General features: G+C 41.0%; 1 long non-coding RNA gene across 2 annotated transcripts in view; it reads right to left on the bottom strand.

Annotated features, from left to right (window-relative positions):
* Positions 1-19,280, bottom strand: part of LOC147917342 (uncharacterized) — a 59,662-nt gene extending 40,382 nt beyond the window's left edge. Inside the window, exons 1-4 of one of the 2 annotated variants that reach the window (XR_015552019.1) lie at positions 18,841-19,280; positions 18,259-18,375; positions 16,034-16,167; positions 8,079-8,178 (exon numbers count right to left, since the gene is read on the bottom strand). This is a non-coding gene — a long non-coding RNA (uncharacterized LOC147917342). Of the gene's footprint in view, positions 1-8,078; positions 8,179-16,033; positions 16,168-18,258 lie in introns of both variants that reach the window. The other variant, XR_015552018.1, reaches the window with a different exon arrangement.
* Between the last annotated feature and the right edge of the window lie 1,821 nt (positions 19,281-21,101).

Here is a 21,101-nt window from a genome sequence, read left to right as displayed (position 1 = left end):
TTATTTAATTCTTGTAAAAACAACTTTGTGAGGTGAGGTGTTATTATTCCTATTTTCGATAAGAAAACTAAGAAATAGGAAGTTTAAGTAACTTGCCCAAGGGTACTCAGCTAATAAGCAGAGAAATGGAGCTGGGTTGGAATCCAGCCCTTGTCCAACTGCAAAACCTGAGATCTTAATCATAATGCTATTTTGCCTCATTTCATTTTTATACACTTTTCATTTTTATAGAGAGGCTGTGGCTGAGAAAAGTTAGATATTTTACCAGGAAGTTCACATCTAGGATTGGTAGAGGTAGGCCTGGATTCCAAGACCAGCTCTCTTTCCCTTATGATATGCTTCAGGTGTCTATTTTATCAAAGAATATTCAGAATGTGGTTATTTTAGCCTATTTCAGTGAGTTTATTAGGAATGAATACAATTCAACAATGAATATAGTCTATTGTGTTTGTTGAATAAATAAATGAGTTTATCTTCTAGTTTGGAAAAGTTTTCCAAAGTACTTATTATGCTTCACCAATTCTAAGCAAAAGTCAGTGAAAAGGCAAGTGCCTGGTAAAGATTCCAGTAACATAATTGTGGCAACACCGGAGTGCGAGGGGTGGCAGTCGCTATAATACATGAACCATCCTTGAAGGCAGTTATTTGAGAAAAGTAGAAGAATATAAATTATATTCCCTCTTAATTAGATAAATAAGGAATAATGACACAGTTCATGTCATCTCTATCTCCAAGGAAGAAGAAACCTGGCTCCCTGCCCTGAGTTCCAATTATGAAGCAGAATCTCTGAAGGTTTAGCCCATGAAATATAGAAATACCCATGGACCCCCACCTACAGGGGTGTGTAATCGACTTTAGGAAACAAGGTCAAGAGAGGAATTCCAGGGCCTAAGAGGACTGTCCTTGACTATGTTCTGTCCATTGAATAAGCCCCATGAAATGACCTTGCTGGGTGCCCTGTGAAGCCAGGCAGGCCTGGACCCCTCTGGGCCTTCTTAGGCCGTCTTCCCTCTCGGTTCTGAAGTCAGTGAGGGCAACGTTGAGGTGAGGAAGGCCTTCCCACGAGCCCTCTGTGAGAAAAAAACAGCATCGAAGGGAGGGTTCTACCATCGAAGGGATGGTGATGATCTAATCACTTGTCCCAAACTAAGATATTCCTAGATCTACTCTGGGATTTTCCACAGTCAGACCAAAGTATAAAACTGGCATTTGTCCCAGTAGACCAGGGTTTGTTTTAAATCTCCTCAGCAATTCCAGGGACCCTAAGGAAACTTGAGTAATAGTGAGAAAACAGACTCTTTCCCATGGCTTCAAATGTCAGAGTTCCCTTTAGAGTTAAAAATGATCATTTGCAACTTTGTATATGTTTATTCCACAAGTGTGCACAACATATGTTTTCATAAGTGTGACTGAAGGATGACTCACCAACAGTTTTTTTTTTTTTAATTTTTTTTGTGAGGAAGATCAGCCCTGAGCTAACATCCGTGCTAATCCTCCTCTTTTTGCTGAGGAAGACTGGCTTTGAGCTAACATCTATTGCCAATCCTCCTCCTTTTTTTTCCCCCAAAGCCCCAGTAGATAGTTGTACGTCATAGTTGCACATCCTTCTAGTTGCTGTATGTGGGACACGGCCTCAGCATGGCCGGAGAAGCGGTGCATCAGTGCGGGCCCAGGATCCGAACCCGGGCCGCCAGTAGCGGAGCACGAGCACTTAACTGCTAAGCCACGGGGCCGGCCCTCACCAACAGTTTTAGATGAGTTCAGAATACAGGAGCTTCTGGGTACTCTAATAACATATATATATGCCAAGGAACATTTATTCTTATTAATAATTGTAAGGAAACACAGTTCTGCTTATTAAAGTGCTTGCCAAATGTTGATCTACGTACTACTTTTCCACAATATAGTCAGAAGGAAAAGGTCTGTGTGTGAGGGCAGGCCTAATTCAGCTGACCATCTGGCCACTTAGACTTGTCCTCTCGTCTAGCCAAGCCTTTGCCTCTAAACTGGACACTTTGTAGGAGAAAATCTCCTTTCTAATGGACAAGGTTGTTTTCTTTCAGGATCTAGGAGAGAGACTCAGAGACCCAAATGAATTATATGTCTATCTTGAATAAAATCTAGAGGCCCACAGTGAAAATGTGGTTATCCACACTTTATAATAACGTAGGGAATGGCCATAGTAAACAATAAACAAACGGATTCACCATATGAATAAAATGAGTGCTGGTTAATGCTAATCACATCATTTGCATAGTGCTTTGCCCTTCAACAGTGTAATCTCTAGCTTTACATAATACCCCTTTGAGGCAAACTGGAACAATATTATCCCCCTTTTATAGATAAGTTAACTGAGTCAAAGGATTAGATGCTTTATCTGAGGCCACCCAGAGATCAAGCAAAGACTCTATTATGCGTCTGCTGCCAACTACAGCACGGACTAGTAGCCCCTGCGGCTGTGTTGTCTTATTACGTGGGGCAGGACTTCTGCAGGCTTTGCACTTTGATAGCGTTAGGGGGTGGAACTAGGATGGCCCACCCACCCTTGAATAAGAGGTGTAGGATGCTTAAGCCAGAAGTGTAGCAAGGCATCTTGAATGCTTTGTCTAGTGAAATGTCTGGATCAGAAAGCAGCCCCGGAGACATTGCTGTAGATATTGCCACCACATCACAATGTTGAAATACAGTAAATACCAAGTTACTGTATAAAGGCAATACATTAATGAAACTACTACATGACTGAACCTCCTACAAGAGCCTTCGGGATGCCCTGCACGTAGTGCTCTTCAGTGAGTGCTTGGGTGAGGCTGAAGGGCGATGTGCCTCTGATGAGCTCCGCAAAGAGGAAACCAACGTGACCCTTTGGGCCACCCACCCACCCACCATACTTCCACCTAAGTGATGGGGGTGGGGCTGGGGGACAGACTTTCCTGGTTTAAAATTTAGATTTCTATCTTGGCTCAAAATAAATTTTATGTCAGATTTTCTCAAATCTAGATGCACATATCCTTCCCTGAGAGCAAACTCTCAAAATTAAACAAACAAACATGAAGAAACATATAAAAAGGGGTGTACCTGAAATACTGTCATTAAAGACCTGTGTGTGAATGTCCCCTTAGCCTCTAAGCATTTACAATACTGGTAGCTGGGTGTGCCATGCTATGTGTACAACAGGTGATTAAATCCTGCCAATCAAAAGTTCAGACTCACAGTCAAAATGAGCAAATGCACAATGATTATTATTATTATCGTGATTGTGATAACATTTATTAAGGGTTTACCATATGCCAGTTCTTAGGGTAACCTCTGTATCTCATTTAATCTTCACAACAAGCCTACAAGACACTATTATTCCTAGTTTACAGAAGCAGAATCTTGGATCATTTGCCCAAAGTCATCCAGCTATTAAGTGGATGAGACAAGATTTAAGCCCAGGTCTGTTTGCCTCCAGGGCTATGATATTATGAAAAAAGACAGACACAAATTCTTGTTTAGTCGTGCATGTATGTGTGTGTGTATACATAATGGGCATGAAAATTCCAGACCCAGACTCAGGTATCTTAGCATGTAGTTTGTTTATCTGTCACTGATCTTAGCCTAGCTCAAAAGCCTTATTAATTCCACTGCCAGCGGAAAACTGCATTTTGCTAATTCAAAACTCGTTTTCTTTTGAGTGATTCTTACTTAATGGAGGATTACTTTTTCTCTGTCTTCTCCCATCCCCTTTTCTGGGGATGAGACAGCTAAGGGAAAAGGAGAGTGGGGATGTATATCATACTGATATCAGGTGGGAGTGGGCCCCTTGGTCTTCCATCATCCTTTGTGCTTGCTGGCCTTGGTTGAAGTAGAACCCTATCTGCTTGGCCCCGCTGGCCTCCACTGCTGATGCTCACAGTCTATGTACTGTAGACATCATGCCCAAGCATTCTGTATCCTCCTCATTCTACCCCAGCTCCTTTGGGTCCCCTGGCTACTCTCAGCCACCCCAGTGCCCCTCCTGAGAGCTGTGGCATCTGATGGGTACTCTCCTACCAGGTGTGGGGTGAGGCTCCCCTCGGTTCTTCTCGCCTCCCTCATCCAATGTGCTGTGTTGCCTTGCTGGACAAGACATTTCTCTGAAAGTCTTGGAGTCTCTGGCTATTCTCTGAGAATAGACACAAAACTCCCCACATTCTCCATCTCCAGCCTTCCTAAGACTTTATGGGGTTTCTATTGCCCCCTCTCAGGGACCCAGGCAGCATGTGGGCACTAACCAGGTCTCTCTTTGAATCTCTACCTCCTCCCAGCTGGAGAAACTTTTATCTCTTATCTTAGTGTTGGGAAAACTAGCCACTGTACCCTCTCTGTGGCTTATGATAGAAGCTCTGGCGCTCTGGCTCCTTCAGGCTCTAAGTTATGGGGCTTAAAACATCCTTTCTTCTTGTAATTGTTGGCTCTCAAGACGATTGTATCTACTTTAGCCTTCAGAAAAGCTATTGAGTACTTTAATTTACTTCTTTAATCTGTATCCTGTCTCTTTCTGAGGCAATATTTTCCCCTAACCTACTGGTTGATGTGGGCAACCAAAGGAAATGTAAGAAAAAAAACCCTCAGACATTATTTCAAAACAGTAACTCATAATATTTCTGTACAGAGAGAGGTATGTGTGTTTGTGAGTGTGAATGGTAATTTTTCAATAATTGTCTTCTATGAGAACAGTGTCTTAACCTCAAATTTCCCTATAAATACATGTCTTTTAGTTGCTTTTCAACAATATTCAGGATATATTACCTGTTAATGAAATGGAACTAACATGTAAGGGAATGCTACACTTTTGTGATTTGAAATTACACTTTCCTTAGCAGAAAAGCAATTAAGGTGTGTGAAAAGCACTATATCTGTGTGTGTGTGAACCACTAATCAGGCTACCATTTTGCACATACATCATAATTGCCTTTTGTGCTAAAAGCAGTGCAAAAGTGAACTGTAAAATTTTAGCCACTGGGAAGTTTCATTCTATTCATTGCATTCAGATCATTGACATTTTCAGCTGAATCATGTATCACAAATTCATTCCCATGTTCCCACTTGCTGGTTAAAATCAATCCGATGCTGGACTGTGCTAGGCCCTGAAACACAAGTATCTGAGACTTGTGTTGGACTTATATTTGAAAACTAAATGTTCTTTGTGTCAATGGCCATTCCTCTGCTGCATGGCCCAGGTCCTGGATGCCACACCAGAAAGCTCTCCTCTGTTGTGAGATGACCGGGAGCCAGCGCACAGGGCAAGCCTGAGAGGGAGAGGAGGAAGGCAAATGCATCTGCACCCCCTCCAACTGCCATCCACACACCATATTTTAGCAGATAAAGAGAACAATGAGACCCCATTTTTGTAAAAACAAAACAAAACCAAAAAAACACAAACTCCTGGAAACACCTATGTCCATATACGTTTGCATGTGTTTAGAGAAAGTTCCAGAAAACTACACCAAAATGTTACCAGTAATTACCATCAGAGAGCAGGGGTGCAGTCAGTCAGCAAGGTGGACATCTACCTTCAATTTACACAACTCTGTGCTGTTCTGATTTTTTTCCCTCATAAGTATAATCTACGTTGTCATTTTTTTAAAATTATTTTTATGAAAGAGAACATCAAAGCCAGCATTCTAAGGGGACAGGTCATGTCAGAAGGGTAGGTCGGGAAGTGTTTCCTTCCTTCTGATTCAGTCAGTGATGAGAATTGCTGTCGTGGTTATGCAAAAGGAGCAAGGGAGAAAGAGAAACTCTTTACTCTTAAGAAAGATGCAACAAAAGGGTGCAGGAGAAGCTTTCAGGTACACTGTGGAGAAGGAGGTCTGAAATCTACAGGCCACAGCCTGACTCTTCTCCAATGCGAGCCTCCCAAAGCCGAGATGATAGACTTAGCATGAAAGTCACATCTTGATTCTATCTCAACAGTGTCTCTGCCCGGTCACCCAGAAATCCAGTATATTAATGAAGTGAAGGAAGAATGCCAAGCCCAGCTCTGCAGTTGGGACACAGCCCTGGCACACCTCCTGCTGACATGTGCCACTCCTGGAATGCTGGGCCACTCCACCCTCGAACTAACTTCTGGCTGAACTGGGGGTGTCCTGGCTTCAGCCGAGAAGAGGCTTCAGTCTTGGTTTTCACACTCGAACTTTTGGTTCAGGAGCAAAAGCCAAAAAATGCAACCTACCCCAAGCAACAGCCAGGATGATGATGCTGCCAGGCAATTCCTGGCTCACTGGACCACCATCTCCTACTTTCTGGACCAAGAGGATACACCAGAGACCAACCTCCTGTGATTCAGGCCTTGCTGACAAATCGCTGATCCAGCCAGAGTTCCTCCTTTGCTTGAATTACTACCTGGTAATGAGTTGTGCACTTTGCAAAGCATATTAATACTTTTACACTAGCAAGAGTGGAAAAAAAACACATGCAACATTTATTTAAAAATGATGGCCTTGGGCGGCCCCGTGGCTTAGCAGTTAAGTGCGAGCGCTCCGATACTGGCGACCAGGGTTCAGATCCCAGGCATGCACCGACAAACTGCTTCCCCGGCCATGCTGAGGCTACGTCCCACATACAGCAACTAGAAGGATGTGCAACTTTGACATACAACTATCTACTGGGGCTTTGGGGAAAAAAAAGGAAAAAAAAAAAGGAGGAGGATTGGCAATAGATGTTAGCTCAGGGCTGGTAAAAAAAAAAAAAACAAAACAGGAGGATGGACGTTAGCTCAGGGCTGATCTTCCTCAAAAAAAAAAAAAAAAATGATGGCCTTGGGGCTGGCCCGGTGGCGCAAGCGGTTAAGTGCGTGAGCTCTACTGTGGAGGCCCGGGGTTCGTGGGCTCGGATCCTGGGCACGCACTGACACACCACTTGTCAGGCCATGCTGTGGTGGCGTCTCATATAAAGTGGAGGAAGATGGATACGGACGTTAGCCCAGGGCCAGTCTTCCTCAGCAAAAAAAGGGGAGGATTGGCAGATATTAGCATAGGGCTGATCTTCTCACAAAAAAAGGAAAAAAAAAAATGATGGCCTTGGGGATTAGAAGAATTTTAGGGCACATGAGATTTCATTTTTAGTACCACATCTGCTCTAACATGCTTAAAACTTCATATAGTAAGTTGCTACTGACATGTGATTCATCATATCATCGAAATTCTAGTGTGGTGGCATTCTTTTTCTACAAAGAAGTGTTAAATGCATGGGACTTAAAACACCATGATAAGGCCCCAGCTGTACGGGAGAATAATTCTTAATCTATATGGAAAAGTTGACTATGACTTAAAGTAAATAAACAGGTTTGTGGTACTCATTACTACAATGTGGTATAGTAAAGATGAGAAAAATCTAAGAATATTGATGGAATATGTAGTGAAGGATTCTACAATTATGATAATGAAGATTGTCTCATGGATCTGGCAACAAAACACAATTTGCATTTTATTTCCATATAATCTATTCATGTCACTTTATATCTAATGGAAAACTTACTTTTAAAAATAAATTCTTGTCTTCATTTTCTTTTAGCCTTATTTTAAAAATGAAAAGTCACAGAAAAGTTAACTGGTTAAAGTTTACCAAATAAATGCTCACTAGAGACAAATTGGAACCATCTCCTGACTCCAAACCAAGTACGCATGCTATTTGACCAACCTGCCTCCAAGGCTGTCATTTCCAGACAATTATGTTTTATTGCTGCTATTTTTAATGCCATTTCGGAACTTTAATTTTTTTCTTTCCTCCTCACTTACCTATTATCACTGAGTCATCTATACTGTACCAGAAATGCTTAACAGAGGGTGGAAAACACACAGAAGCTTGGAAAGCGTGAATAGGTTAACGGCTGAGCACCAGCAGAAATTCTCATAGGTGCTCGGACTAGTGGAACATGAAAGAATAAGAATATCTTTTCTTGTTTACAGTGACATTGACTTTTTCTTAACAATGAGAGCACAGAATTTAAACTTTAAATCTGGGACTGTAAGAGGTTAATAACTATATTTTGACATCTTTCCAATTTCGTCAGTTTATATTTTAGCTCTGAACATTTGCTACTTCTTTGTACCAACCGTAAGAGGTTTGCATTCTTCGTGAGCACGCTGACTGTAAGAATGATGAATACCGTTGAGTAAGGAAAACTGAATTCCCTCTACTTGTTCCAACTTTGACCTTGGAGAAGACAGAAAGTTTTCTTATTAGGCATTGTTTATGGGTCGTGTGTTCAGATGAAGCAAGCTAGTAAATCTGTCAGGGCAAAATTCACATTTCTCAGAAGATGAGACATGAATGCCAGCCAGCATCCCATCAAAGAATATGAATCCATATATGTCGTATATTTCAAACTCTATGGTTTTTTTCTAGTATTTTAAGCTTCAGTTCACGAGCTTGTTGCCATATGAGAGTCTTTCTTTTTGGAAGTGCATAGAGATTGAAAAACAAATTGTGAAATCACATGACACAGAAATATTGCATCACTCTACTCCCCCTCACCCCACCACACACACTCCCCTCCCACTTTCTGTCTCAAAAGATTTCCTAACATCTGAGAGCATCATCAGTGTGACTAAATTGACATTTAAAAAGATGAAAAGATGTTTGTTAAAGCCCCCAAAGCATTTATTTACTCTTAAAAATCATATATGGAATGAATTACCGTTGAAAGTTAATCTCAAATATGTTTGTGTTTTATTCCATCTCAAGCACAGTTGAAAGAACACTGTTGTTTTGTGTTAAAACAATATTAAGCTGGCATTTGTTTTATTTTACATATCCCTTCCAGTATTTGAGGAAGTAGAAAACAAAGAAGTAAAATTAGAAGAGTTGGTTCTAGTAACTTAAAAATCACAGTGAAAAAGTCACAATGCTCTCAGTTCCGGTTGGCTTTCCAAGGACAGTGAGCATCATGCGATTCTCACTGGTAGATGAATCACCAATAAGAGACAGGCCCAACAACAGCTTCTTCTGGTAGAGAGCCCCAAAGCTGGAGAATTTCAAAGTGGATTATCTGTGTTATAGTCAATAAATGCAGCCCCCAAAAGAATGCTAGTTCACACTCAGTTTTGACATTTTATTCAATAATTATTATTAATATATTAGTACCTGATATATTAGCTATTATTGTTATTATTATCTGCTTTGGTCATTTTACATTTCCAGTACAGAGATGAGTACTTGGCATATAAAAGGCAATCAATAAGTACTGAATGAATGAATGACTCAATGAATTAATCAAGAGATAAGAATTACTACTTAGAGTAATTTTGCCCTTATTTTACCCTGTAAAAAGAGCGTCTGATAATTAGCTATATTTAATTTATTTTCTTTCAGACCTTTCTTTGCTAGAACTTGACTTTTCTCCTGTCTCTGCTGCTGAGAATCAGCAAGGTTGGACACTCAGCTTCAAGTTGATTTTCCTCCTACTTGTGGATATCATCCATATATACATCTTTTCAGCCAGTGTAATCTTTCCAAAAGTTCTTGTTGACCACAAGAGCTTCAAAGCTCTTTATTGTTGAGGGCGCGAGAAGACTGACATCCATTGTGTCTCATTTAGTGACCGAAATGTGTGACACTGAACAAGGCCTTTATCCTCTGTTTATCCATCTGGAAAATGAGGACAATACTCACTAATCTGGTATGGAAGTAATTGCCAAGGACTCCGTGATCCACACAGGGAAGGTGACATTTTAGTTGCTACATATTACAGATGTTTCCCTTTGGTTAATTGTGTGTTCAGGCACTGGAGCACTTTCAGAGATGTTCGGGGGGAAAAAAAACCAGAGATTGGCTTATAGATTTTTAATAACATTTACATGCTTTCATAGTGTATTAACGTATTTTACATTTGGTAATTCTTTAATCCTCAGTCACAGATTAGAGACCATTTAGTCCAGTGCTTCTTAACCAGGGTGTGCCCACAATTTCCCTCTGGAATCTTTCAGTCTACACCTGCCCTGGCCCCACCTTTGTATTGATATATTTTAAGTTAACTTTCTAGATACCATGTTGCAGTGACCACTGGAAGTTTAGTAGTTTTCTGTGCTGCTTTACAGTTCATAGCTATTTTTCCCCCTTTCCATTTCTTCTGTAATCTATAAAGCCTTCTAAGATTCATCTTGTTAGAAATAAATTCAACCCCTTACAAGCTTTCAAAGCACACGGAATCTGCATTAGAGCATTTATAAATCAGTATGGTCCTGTATTAAAGAACTTTTGTCTTTCTCTAGATTGTGAACTCTTGGAGATAGAAGTCAATTTGCTCATTGTCTTTAGAACAATAACAACAAATAAAAGCTTATGCACCAAGCAATGAGTTAGACCAGTTGTTCTCAAATTTCAGCCAGCATCAGAATCACCTGCAGGCCTTGTTACAGTTCATGTTGCTGGGCCCCACCCCCAGAGTTTCTGATTAAGTGGGTCTCCGGTGGGGTGGAGAATTCACATTTCAAACAAGCTCCCACGTGATGCTTCTCTTCTGCATGGTTTTTATTGGAATATTTGCTTCTACTCCAGTAAGTAGGTTTTATTATTCTCATTTTCAAAGATGTCACACAGCTAGTAAGTGGGAGAGGCAGGATTGGAATCTTGATCTCTTGTTGCCTAATGCTGTGGTCTTTCCCTTACAAGCCTTCCCCTTATCTTGGAATTCCTCTTACATGTCATAAACTTTCAAGAAATGCATACAGGAGATAATTGAATTGTAAGAATAGAGGTAGATAGCCCAGGTTCAATTATGATATTGGGCAAATTACCTCACCTCCCTCCCTAGGCTTCAGTTTTCTTACCTGTAAATTGAGGATTAGCAGTATTTACCGTAGTACATATTGTAGTTGGTTCCCTCAAATTTGATCTATTCCTCTTCTATTGTATAGTAGGCGATGTGGTTTAGAGAATGGCCCCAGCTCCAGGAGTAAATTCTAATTCATCCAAATCAATCAAGATAATCCTAATCCTCTGGATTCAGGAAGATGAGCCTTAGTTAATTATGCAATAGTAGTCCTTCTCCCCCACACGTCTACCCTCAATAGCTACTATTTCAGAGATAAGCCGCTGACTAAATGTAGGCCAATCATAAGGAAGAGAAGGCAATTTTTTTCCCTTTTTCATTATTCGAGCACTCTCACCTTTGCTGGGTATAAGGAAGGTTTCCTGCTTATGGCCATCCTACAGAGGGAAAACGGTTTTAGGAGGAATCTAACCCTGGATATCAGGACAGAGACAGAACCTGGGGACCTGGGGACAATGTGGAGCCACTGGATTCATCAACCAACCCTGAGCCTGCCCTCTGTCTAGACTACCAGTTATGTGAGCCAACAAATGCCCTTGTTGTTTTAGTCAGTTGGAGGTTGGTTTTTTTTTTTCCTGTACCTTATAGTCAAACACCCTGATACTCTATCACAAAGGATTCCTGTAAGAATTAAATAAGGTAATGCATAAAAAGGGCTTGGCATTTAATAAGGACATAACAAATATGAGCTAAATGCCATTATCAGGGAAGTTACTAGGTCCAAATAAAAAATATATATATTATTGGTGATTAGGTCCTGGTCTCCTTTCAAATTCTCCCCTACCAAGAGCACAAGTGACCTTAAATGCCATTGTCGGCTCCTGACCGAAAACTCCCTTGGAGGTGTTCTCACCAGCAGGATTAGAGAAGCCAAAATAACCAGGTGAATATCTCTGTCAATGATAGTGAACTTGGCTATAACAGGAAAAGATTATTCTGGAACAACAGTTACGGTTAACCTTAAGTAAGGAGAGTCACAAAATACAGGTATTAATAGCTCTGGTCCCAGCTGAAGAAGCTAAGGCTCAGATTAAGTGAGTTGCCCCCAGTCTCCTAGCAGAGCTGGGCCTCATCCAAGTCTGGTGCTCATGTTACTTCTCATGGACGTCTGCTCTTTTGGCTGTGCAGCATGTCACTTTTTCTTTGAGGGCACTGCCCCTCCACTATATTAAACATGTGATTCTTTGGGGGTTGCCAAAAAATATTTAGCTACTTTTTTACTAGGCTAAAACAAAATGATTATTTCTTCAACAATTACATTTATAGTCTTTGATCCACTCCCAAGCATATTAAAATCCAAGTTTTAAAAGGAAACAAGAAAGGCTAAGTAGAGGACACCTATTATCTTCAGTCAATAGATGATTCCATTATGGTTTCTTTTAGGGTTTGGAATACACTGACCAGCGTATCAGACAAAAAAATTTCGTGAGAATTGGCTAGGGAGAGAGGGAGTAGATCCATCTGAAATTAAAAAGTATGAGTTGGGGACTAAATATTAGGGGGCAGAAGTTTGCAAGTCACCAGAATATGCCCTGGTTGACTCTGGTGTGTGTGTGTGTGTGTCTGGGTAGTGATGTTGTGTCATTGCTTCATTCTTGGCACTCAGTCAGTCCTCAAGAAAACCAGATTGAAAATTTGGAATCTGTGCTTCACTGGATTGAAACTGGCCTCCAGTCACTAAGGAAAAATCAAAACAAAACACACAAGAATTTAGAGGGGACATTTTCCTGCCAAAAAATTTTTCCTTGATGTTATTTCTTAGTTGGACCAATATTGCAATGGAAAACATAGATAGATTGGTCAAGAGTTCAATATAATTTTCTGTGATGTTTGACCTAAGGTGACATAATAAAAAATTAATGACAGAAAATTGTATCTTTCCCTATGGAGGTATGTGTGGCTGTTTGTCTCATACAGAACATTTAAGAGAAAAAAGTAGAAAAGATAATCTAATAATATTTGGTTTTACTTGAAATGTTAACTCTCAAACTAATTTATTTATTCAATAAATATTCAGGCCAGGTACTCTTATATGAAGTTGGGATAAATCAGGGAACAAAACAGAAACGGTAACACAACTGTACATGGAGATGAGGGTTTAAAATTCTGTTGGCCTTCTGAGACTCTTTTGTGAACTAATTTATTTGCTTGCTGTCATTGCTGTCACAATTCTTGGCTAAATAGCTATTATAAGGCCTCAATTTTGAAACCTTCAGTTAGGGTCTAACTTCCTGTCCTTTGTTGAGCCAAGTCCTATGACAGGTGAGGAGAACTAGGGAAGCTGAGAGGAGGCGAAGTTGTTCTTTGTGAAAACAGAGGAGCAGACTCTGGGATAATTTGGAGTAAACAGGGGAAGAATGCTGTCATCCAAGTAAGGAAGAATCTATGTGAAGGGAGATTTTGGGATTCCTGTAGAAAGGGAAACTCTGAGGGAAACTGGGCATGGTTTAAACAAGATATTACTTCGCCTTCTGGTGTGAGGTTAGTTATAAATGCCTCAGCAGTACTTAAGAAAACTTCAATAAAACCTCCTTCTCTTCAATATTTTTGATGGAGATTTTTATACCTTTGTTTCTCTTCCTACTTCTCCTTTTCTTTTTCTTCTTCTTTTTTTCCTTTTTCCTATTCTTTCATGTCAGATGTGTAGAGAATAGCTTTAGGGCAGGGGCAAAAAAAACTAGTATTAAGTTAATTAAACCAGGAGGCCATTAGACTGAGGTGGCTCTAATACCTTAGCAGCCTACCTGCGTGAGCAAACCCACACCTAAGCCTGTAAATGCCTCAAGGTTAAGAAGTTGAGGCCTGAGGACAACCAGTCACCAACAGCCAACTAGACTTTCCCAAATAATGCAGCCAGCTAAGCTATAGCCAATCAAATAATTCCCTTGCTTTGCTTCCGCCTCTTCTCTGTAAAAGTCTCTCCTCTAGCTCCTATCAGTGGAGCTCTCCTGACTACTTCCAGTTTGGCGCTGCCCAATTAGAATCAATTTTTGCTCAAATTAACTCTTAAAATTTTTAATATGCCTCAGCTTATCTTTTATCACCAATTATATTTGGGTTACATATAATTTTAAAAAACCTTTAACATTATAATTTTATGTTCAGGAAAAAATATTGTTCTCATAAATTAAACATTGTAAGAAACCTAGACAATATCTTCTTGGCAGGGATTTTCAACTGGAGGTCAATTTAAGATTTTTGTGATTGTCAAAAGAAGGGTATGGGTTTAGAAAGGTTGAGACACGCTGAGCCATAGAATTCCATCGTTAAACATAAGGCCATTGGCCATACTCGGGAGAAACTGCTAGCCTTATCAGGTGCAACCTAAGTCATAGTAGCAGAAGTAGTAACAGTAATGATTATAAGGGAAGTTGTAGTAGTGATCGCTTCTATTTACGAGGAGCCTACTGTGTGCCAAGCACCATTCTAGACATTGTTTCATTGAATTCTCACAACTCTTCTATGAGGCGGGTAAATTACTTGCTCAGTGTTACACAGATTTGCAGCCATTCTTTGACATATTTGTTGGACATGAATCACCAGAGGAACAATAGATTCTCTATCATTAGGGATTCTGACCCATTATTTTTTTTAAATGAGGTAACATTGGTTTGTAACATTATAACATTATATAAATTTCAGGTGTACATCATTATATTTCAGCTTCTGTGTAGACTACATTGTGTTTACCACCAGAGGTCTAGTTGCCATCTGTCACTGTACAAATGTGCCCTTTTACCCCTTCACCCTCCTCTCACCCCCTTTCCCTCTGGTAACCACCAATCTACTCTTTGTGTCTCTGTGTTTGTTTGTCGTTGTTGTTTTGTCTTCCACATATGAGTGAAACCATACAGTATTTGGCTTTCTTTGTCTGATTTATCTCACTTAGCATAGTACCCTCAAGGTCCATCCATGTTGTCGCAAATGGCAAGATTTTATTTTTTTATAGCTGAGTAGTATTCCATTACATATATATGTATATATATATATATACATACGTATATATACACACACCATATCTTCTTTATCTATTCTTCCATTTATGGGCACCTAAGTTGTTTCCAAGTCTTGGCTATTGTCAATAATGCTGCAATGAACATAGGGGTGCATGTATCTTTTGGAATTAGTGTTTTGTGTTTTTGGATAAATACCCAGTAGTGGAGTAGCTGGATCATACGGTAGTTCTATTTTTAACTTTTTGCGGAATCTCCACACTGTTTTCCATAGTGGCTGTACCAGTTTGCACTCTCACCAGCTGTGTGTGAGGGTTCCCTTTTCTCCACGTCCTCTCCAACACTTGTTATTTCTTGTCCTTTTATAAAAGCCGTTCTGATGGGCATAAGGTGATATCTCATTTTTTAAATTTGATTTGCATTTCCTTAATAATTAGTGATGTTGAACATCTTTTCATATGCCTGTTGGCTATCTATATATCTTCTTTGGGAAAATGTCTGTTCAGATCCTCTGTCCGTTGTGTAATCAGGTTGTTTGCTTTTTTTGTTACTGATCTTTCTTTCTTTCATGGATCTATTCAACAAACAAGTATTGAGGGGCTCCTTTGTGCAAGGCCCAATGCTAGATGCTGAGACTGCATGATCATCATATAATAAGAAGTATATATTTTTGTCTTCCTCCCTGGTTCTTGGCACAGAGCTCCTAAAACCCTTGGAATTTCTTGAGTGAACGGGTGACAGGAGCACCTTTTGTTATTCATAATAAGCCCCTTTTAACCATGCTAGAGTTTATTTTAATGAGATGATTCTTGGAGGATGGAGGCTGTGGCCAGAGGACCAACCATGTGATTAGAGCCCCACCCCATGACCTCCAGGGAGGGGAGACAGGTGGGAGATGGACCTAATCACCGTAGGTCAGTGATTTAGTCAATCATACCTACAGATTGGAGTCTCCATAAAACCCCTAAACTATGGAGTTCGGAGAGTTTCCAGGGCAGTGAACATATTGAGGTGCTGGGAGGGACCCTGCATTCTCCATCCGCTACCCTTGCCCTACGCATCTCTTCCTCTGGCTGTTCCTGAGTTGTATCCTTTATATAAACCAGTAAATGTTGAGTAAAGTGTTTTTCTGAGTTCCATGAGCCATTCTGGCAATTATCAAACCCGAGGAGGGGATCATGGGAAAGCTCAATTTACAGCCAGTTGGTCAGAAGTACAGGTGACAAGCTGGGTCTTCTAATTGGCATCTGAAGTGGCAGGCAATCCTGTAGGACTGAGCCCTTACCTGGAGGATCTGTGCTAGCCCTGGGCAGTTAGTGTCAGAACGGAGTTAACTTGTAGGATCCTCAGTCAGCGTTTGCCGAGAATTGGAGAATTGCTTGGTGTGGAAAATCCCACACATCTGGTGTGAGAAGTGTTCTGTCGGTAGAGAGGAAACAACAGTTTTCCTTTAGTTGATGTTCCTTGTAATGGTGTACAAAGCACAAGCCCGTCTCTAGAGGAGAGAGTGTAATTTCCGTACAGCGTGCACATCAGCACCAGGGAGTAAGGAGCCGTACAGTCTTGTTTGCCACTGTATGCTCTGCACCTACCCAGCACAGTACATGGCAATGAGCACATGCTCCAAAAATATGTCGAATGAATGAATACAAGTCTACTGTTGCTTCCCTGATGAAAGGGTACTCTTGAAGCCTCATCTGGTTAATGCCACCCTACAGACTGCCCACATTGCCCTCAGGAAAAACAGAACCAGTGTACATTCAGATCTTGAGAGTGGTCATCCGGAATACATACCTTATGAAAAAGTAAGGATATTCAGGTTGAGTAATGATACCCTCGGCTTGCAAATAACACATGTTCGTTTTCATGCTGCTAAAGACTCCTTGCTAGGGAATGAAACACTGTAATTTAATATGCAGTGTTCTCAGAGTCCGAGGCCAAACCACCTCAAGCTGTGAACGCCTTGGCTCGGAAGAGCCAGTCAGGGTCAGGGCAGGGCAGTACTTGGCCTGATGCCCCTCCAGAATAAACCAAACAGCTACAGGAAGTGGTTTCCATGATTCAGTAGGTGGCACACTTCCTTTTGAGTCACAACTGAATCACAGTTGTGAGAGGCTAAAAAGACCTATTTCTTTATCCCATACTTTTTCCCTATTCCCAATAGTAAACTTATCAGTCGGTCATACGATATATCCTGTTTAGTTTAACATGTTTAACCAAAAAAAAAATAGCAAATCAACTGTGACAAGGCAAGAATGGAGTGGGAAACACGGCAGATTGAAATGAATCAAAGCATCATGTCATCAGAGGGCCATATTCTCCGAGGAGGTTGAAAGAAAAGCCATCATCTAATTTCACTGGGATCATTAAGGCCCTTGGTTCTCTCGACTAGAATCTGACCCATTTCCAGTGGAAGCAATTAGATCACAGTTACATAAACCATGTTGCTTTAAATGGCCCTGCTCTCGTCTTCACTCACTGACCCTGGCTTACTCCCTGGCATGTCTGCTGGAAGGCTGTTCTCAGTGCTGTCCCAAGCATGGCCCTGGTTCAGCTGTGGGGGAAATGATCCTGTTCTGAATGTACTGAATGCTGCTGGCAATGCTGTAAATTGTTTCAGGCTTAAGGAAAAACCCCATAGATATCAACAAGTCATAAAAACAGACATATTTTCCCCTCATCTTTTTCTCAGTGTGTCTTTTATTCTTCAAGATTAAGAGTTCTGGGAATATAAACACATTTATCCATATTTTCATCTGATGGATTAGATTTTACTATATGTTTGTTGCTTCCTTCTACTCCAATTTGTTCCTATTGGTTTCATGTTTCAGAACAAAGATTCAGAAACTCGTGCTGTATGTCCTGTATTTATATCACTCATAGAAGACTGATAATCAGACTTATTATTATTATATATCAGAAATCTTATTGCCCAGTTAATATTCCACAGCTCCTTCTGTGAACTATTCCAATATTTAAAGAACACAAGATTCAAAGTCACATAGACCTGTGTTCACATTCAAGCTCAACAAAAAATTGTGAGAGCTGTGTGTCCTTGGATAAGTCTCCCAACCTCTCTGAGCCATAATTACTCAGTTTAGAAAAGGGGTTTTAACATAAGGACAATATCAAATGGGATTCTATTTTTTTTTTTTTGTGAGGAGATCAGCCCTGTGCTAACATCTGCCAATCTTTCTCTTCTTTTGCCGAGGAAGACTGGCCCTGGGCTAACATCCGTGCCCATCTTCCTCTGCTCTATATGGGACGCCGCCACAGCATGGCTTGCCAAGCAGCGCGTTGGTGCGCGCCCGGAATCCGAACCGGCGAACGCCGGGCCGCTGCAGCGGAGCGCGCGCACCCAATCGCTTGTGCCACTGGGCCGTCAAATGGAATTCTAACATAAGGACAATGTGAGGACGAAATAAAGCTTTTATGTACTGCCTAGGACAACTCCTAGCTCATACTTGGTGTTTAAAATAAGCCAGTGCCCTTTCTGTTTATTTACAATACCTTTCCATCAGGAGGAAAGAACAGCACTGGGACACAGCAACTCCGTGGGCACTTTGTCTCGTCCTTCCCAAAGACGTCAGTCACATCCAGCTGCTTTAGCACTTTCATCAACAGCACCTGCAGCACATGTGATACCAAATGGCATCCTTAGTGGACTGGTGGAGAAGCCCAGCCAGGAAGCAGGCTTTAAAGCCCAAGCCAGCTCTTTTGGACAGGACAGTGGTGGCTGATAGATGACAGCCAAATGTGAACGGAATCCTCATCTGACACAGTGAAGGGAGCACCTAGAGGATGGGCAGGGAAGAGAACCATTAACGGCCCTCAAGCCAGACAGAGCCGCTGTGAGGGCACAGGTCAAACAGGGTGACGGCTGGCAGACAGATGGAAATGCGAATACACTGTTAGATTTGAAAAGCCCTTCTAAAAACATCCATCCTCCCACATCCCTTTGATGCCTCCCACATCCCTTTAATTCCTCCTAGATGGTCATACACAGAGGGTGATGGCTTTTAGAGAAGGGTAGTAGTACCCTCCCCGCCGCCCCCCCCCAAATTAAGGTCCAGAACATCATCTTGTACTTACCTATCTTAGAGCCGTCACTTCGTATATTGTGGTTGCCTGGTTACCTGACTGTCTCTTCCACTGGACTGTGAGCTGCTAAGGGCAAGGAAGATGTCTTATGTATCCTTTAACCAACCCTTACCTGTAGCTCAGTGCCTAACCCACAACAGGTGCTCAACCGATGTTTGCTGACACGAAAGAAATACAAAAGAGTCAAGTCAGAGAGACCATGAGAAAACTTGAAACAGGAATTGGTGGCCTCTGGGGCCAAGGTCCCATAGGACGACTGGCTGGATAGGCTCCTCTTGAGGAAAGGAGCCAGAAGTCAGAATCCCTAGTGTGGCAATATGGGGAAAAGAGGAGAGAAACTGTTTTGAAAATTGCACTTGTTGTGGGCAATCCAAGCTAGACACTTGATTTCTGGAGGTCTGGACATCGTCGGAGCGCGGTGTTGATTGTGCGTCTGCTGGAGGCTTCTGTTTAAATAGCTACCAGAGTGGGATGACTCAGCAGCCTGAGGATGGGACGCTCTCAGGCTGCCTCTTTCTTTAAGTGACGAATCTCATTGCCCCGAGTTTCTGTGGCAGTCTCTGATATGACACACCTATCAGCCGGGGGTGCCAAGTCATCCATTACTACTCTGGAGACTGATAGAAATTGTGTGACAGGCATGATCTCATGCCCCAAGCATGGAGATTCCTCTTTAAAATGGACTCTTATCAATGGGTTCCGTTTCTGAAATTTAGAGGTTGCTTTTAAATTTCTACTCTATCTCCCTGTCAAGGACTCCTGATTATCTTCAGGATAAAGTTAAAATTCAATACCCTGGTAATTGAGGTCCTGTGGAAGCTGATCTACACCTATTTTCCCAGTGCAGTAGACTCTAACTTTGTTTTGTTTGTTGTTCTTTCTTAAGACTGGCTTGCTACTGTTTCTTTCTTTCTTTTTGTCCCTGGCAGATAAACAGCAGCAAGACAAAGCTTGAAGAAAGAGGCCTGGGAGGAAATCCTATCTAGTAGCTATTTCCTGAGAAGCGCAGAAGTTCCCATTATTAAAGTTGAGCAGTATGACACTTTCATATTGGTTATGAAAAAGCAATGTTCTCTGGATTTTTGCTTTGAGAAATGCTGGTCAAATTTCAAGTCGGGTCTAGAAATCACTTAGATACAAGGATCAAAAACTATTCCTGCAGGAGCCCATAAATTAACTTTACGAATTGGACTAGTTGCAAAGTGCTATGCCTGAGAAGAACTACATAAGATTTCAAACTTTTATTTTTCAGCACTCGAAGTGCTTAAATGCCTGCAGGGCTGATTCAACTGTCAGATCACGTTTTTTGCAACCCCTGGCTCAGATGAAGGGAGTAACCCATACCATCCGCAACCCCACTCTTCACCTCTAATACCATCCTTCCTACTCATTCCAAACAGCTTTCCTGATGAGAATTTGCTTGACTGCCACAGTATAGTCACTGGTGAGCAAGGACGTTGGTCACACATTTTGTGTTTCCTCAGACTTTAGTTCAGTGGGTCCTGGACCTGCAGTGGTGTTACTACCATTTATTGGATTTGACATTGAAAGAGGACCTTTTCACATGCCTCCAACCTCTGCAGATTCCACTCAAGGAAAGCGGTGAATTGTGGCTTTCGTATTTACCTCCCAGGGTTTTTGTTGTCAACCTAATTATTATTTGCAATAATAATTTCTGTTGGCCAATGGTGGTAATTCTACAAATTCCTTTTGGAGAAATGTTGCTCCACTTGAGATAAATGTTGGGTAACAGAATTAGAGGGAGAAAATATTTAGACCATTTTGTGATTCTAATTGACTTGCAAATTTTACTTTTTCTGCTTTAAGACATGCTGTAGTTGTGAGTCCTTAGGAAATCCATTTTGGATTGCTTATAATAATTTTTATCACTATTAAAAAATGAAATGAAATAAAAACACCTTGTTTCATGAGTTTATTGTAGACATTTTAAAATGTGTAGATAAGCACACAGAAGAAACTGAGACATCTGCAATCTCACAACCCAGGAAAACCATGATTAATATTCTGGATTTCCAAAGTTTTTCCATGTATAAGGAATTATGCTGAACATGCTACTCTGTTACCTGTTTTTAAAATTTAATAATGGATGATACACCTCTTTCTACAGCAATTTAATTGCTATAATGATCCCTTATCCTGAAACTTTTTCTTAGTATAGTTAACCAAGCTTCCTTATTTTTCTCACTATTATGTGAATGCTACAAAGATACTCTTGTAAATAAATATTTGTC

The sequence above is a fragment of the Ceratotherium simum genome, chromosome 4 (genome assembly GCF_057802395.1).
Source record: "Ceratotherium simum simum isolate JZ-2026a chromosome 4, ASM5780239v1, whole genome shotgun sequence".
NCBI classification, from domain to species: Eukaryota; Metazoa; Chordata; class Mammalia; order Perissodactyla; family Rhinocerotidae; genus Ceratotherium; species Ceratotherium simum.
Note: the sequence above shows the minus strand (reverse complement) of the source record. Positions and strands in the feature narration are given on the sequence as shown.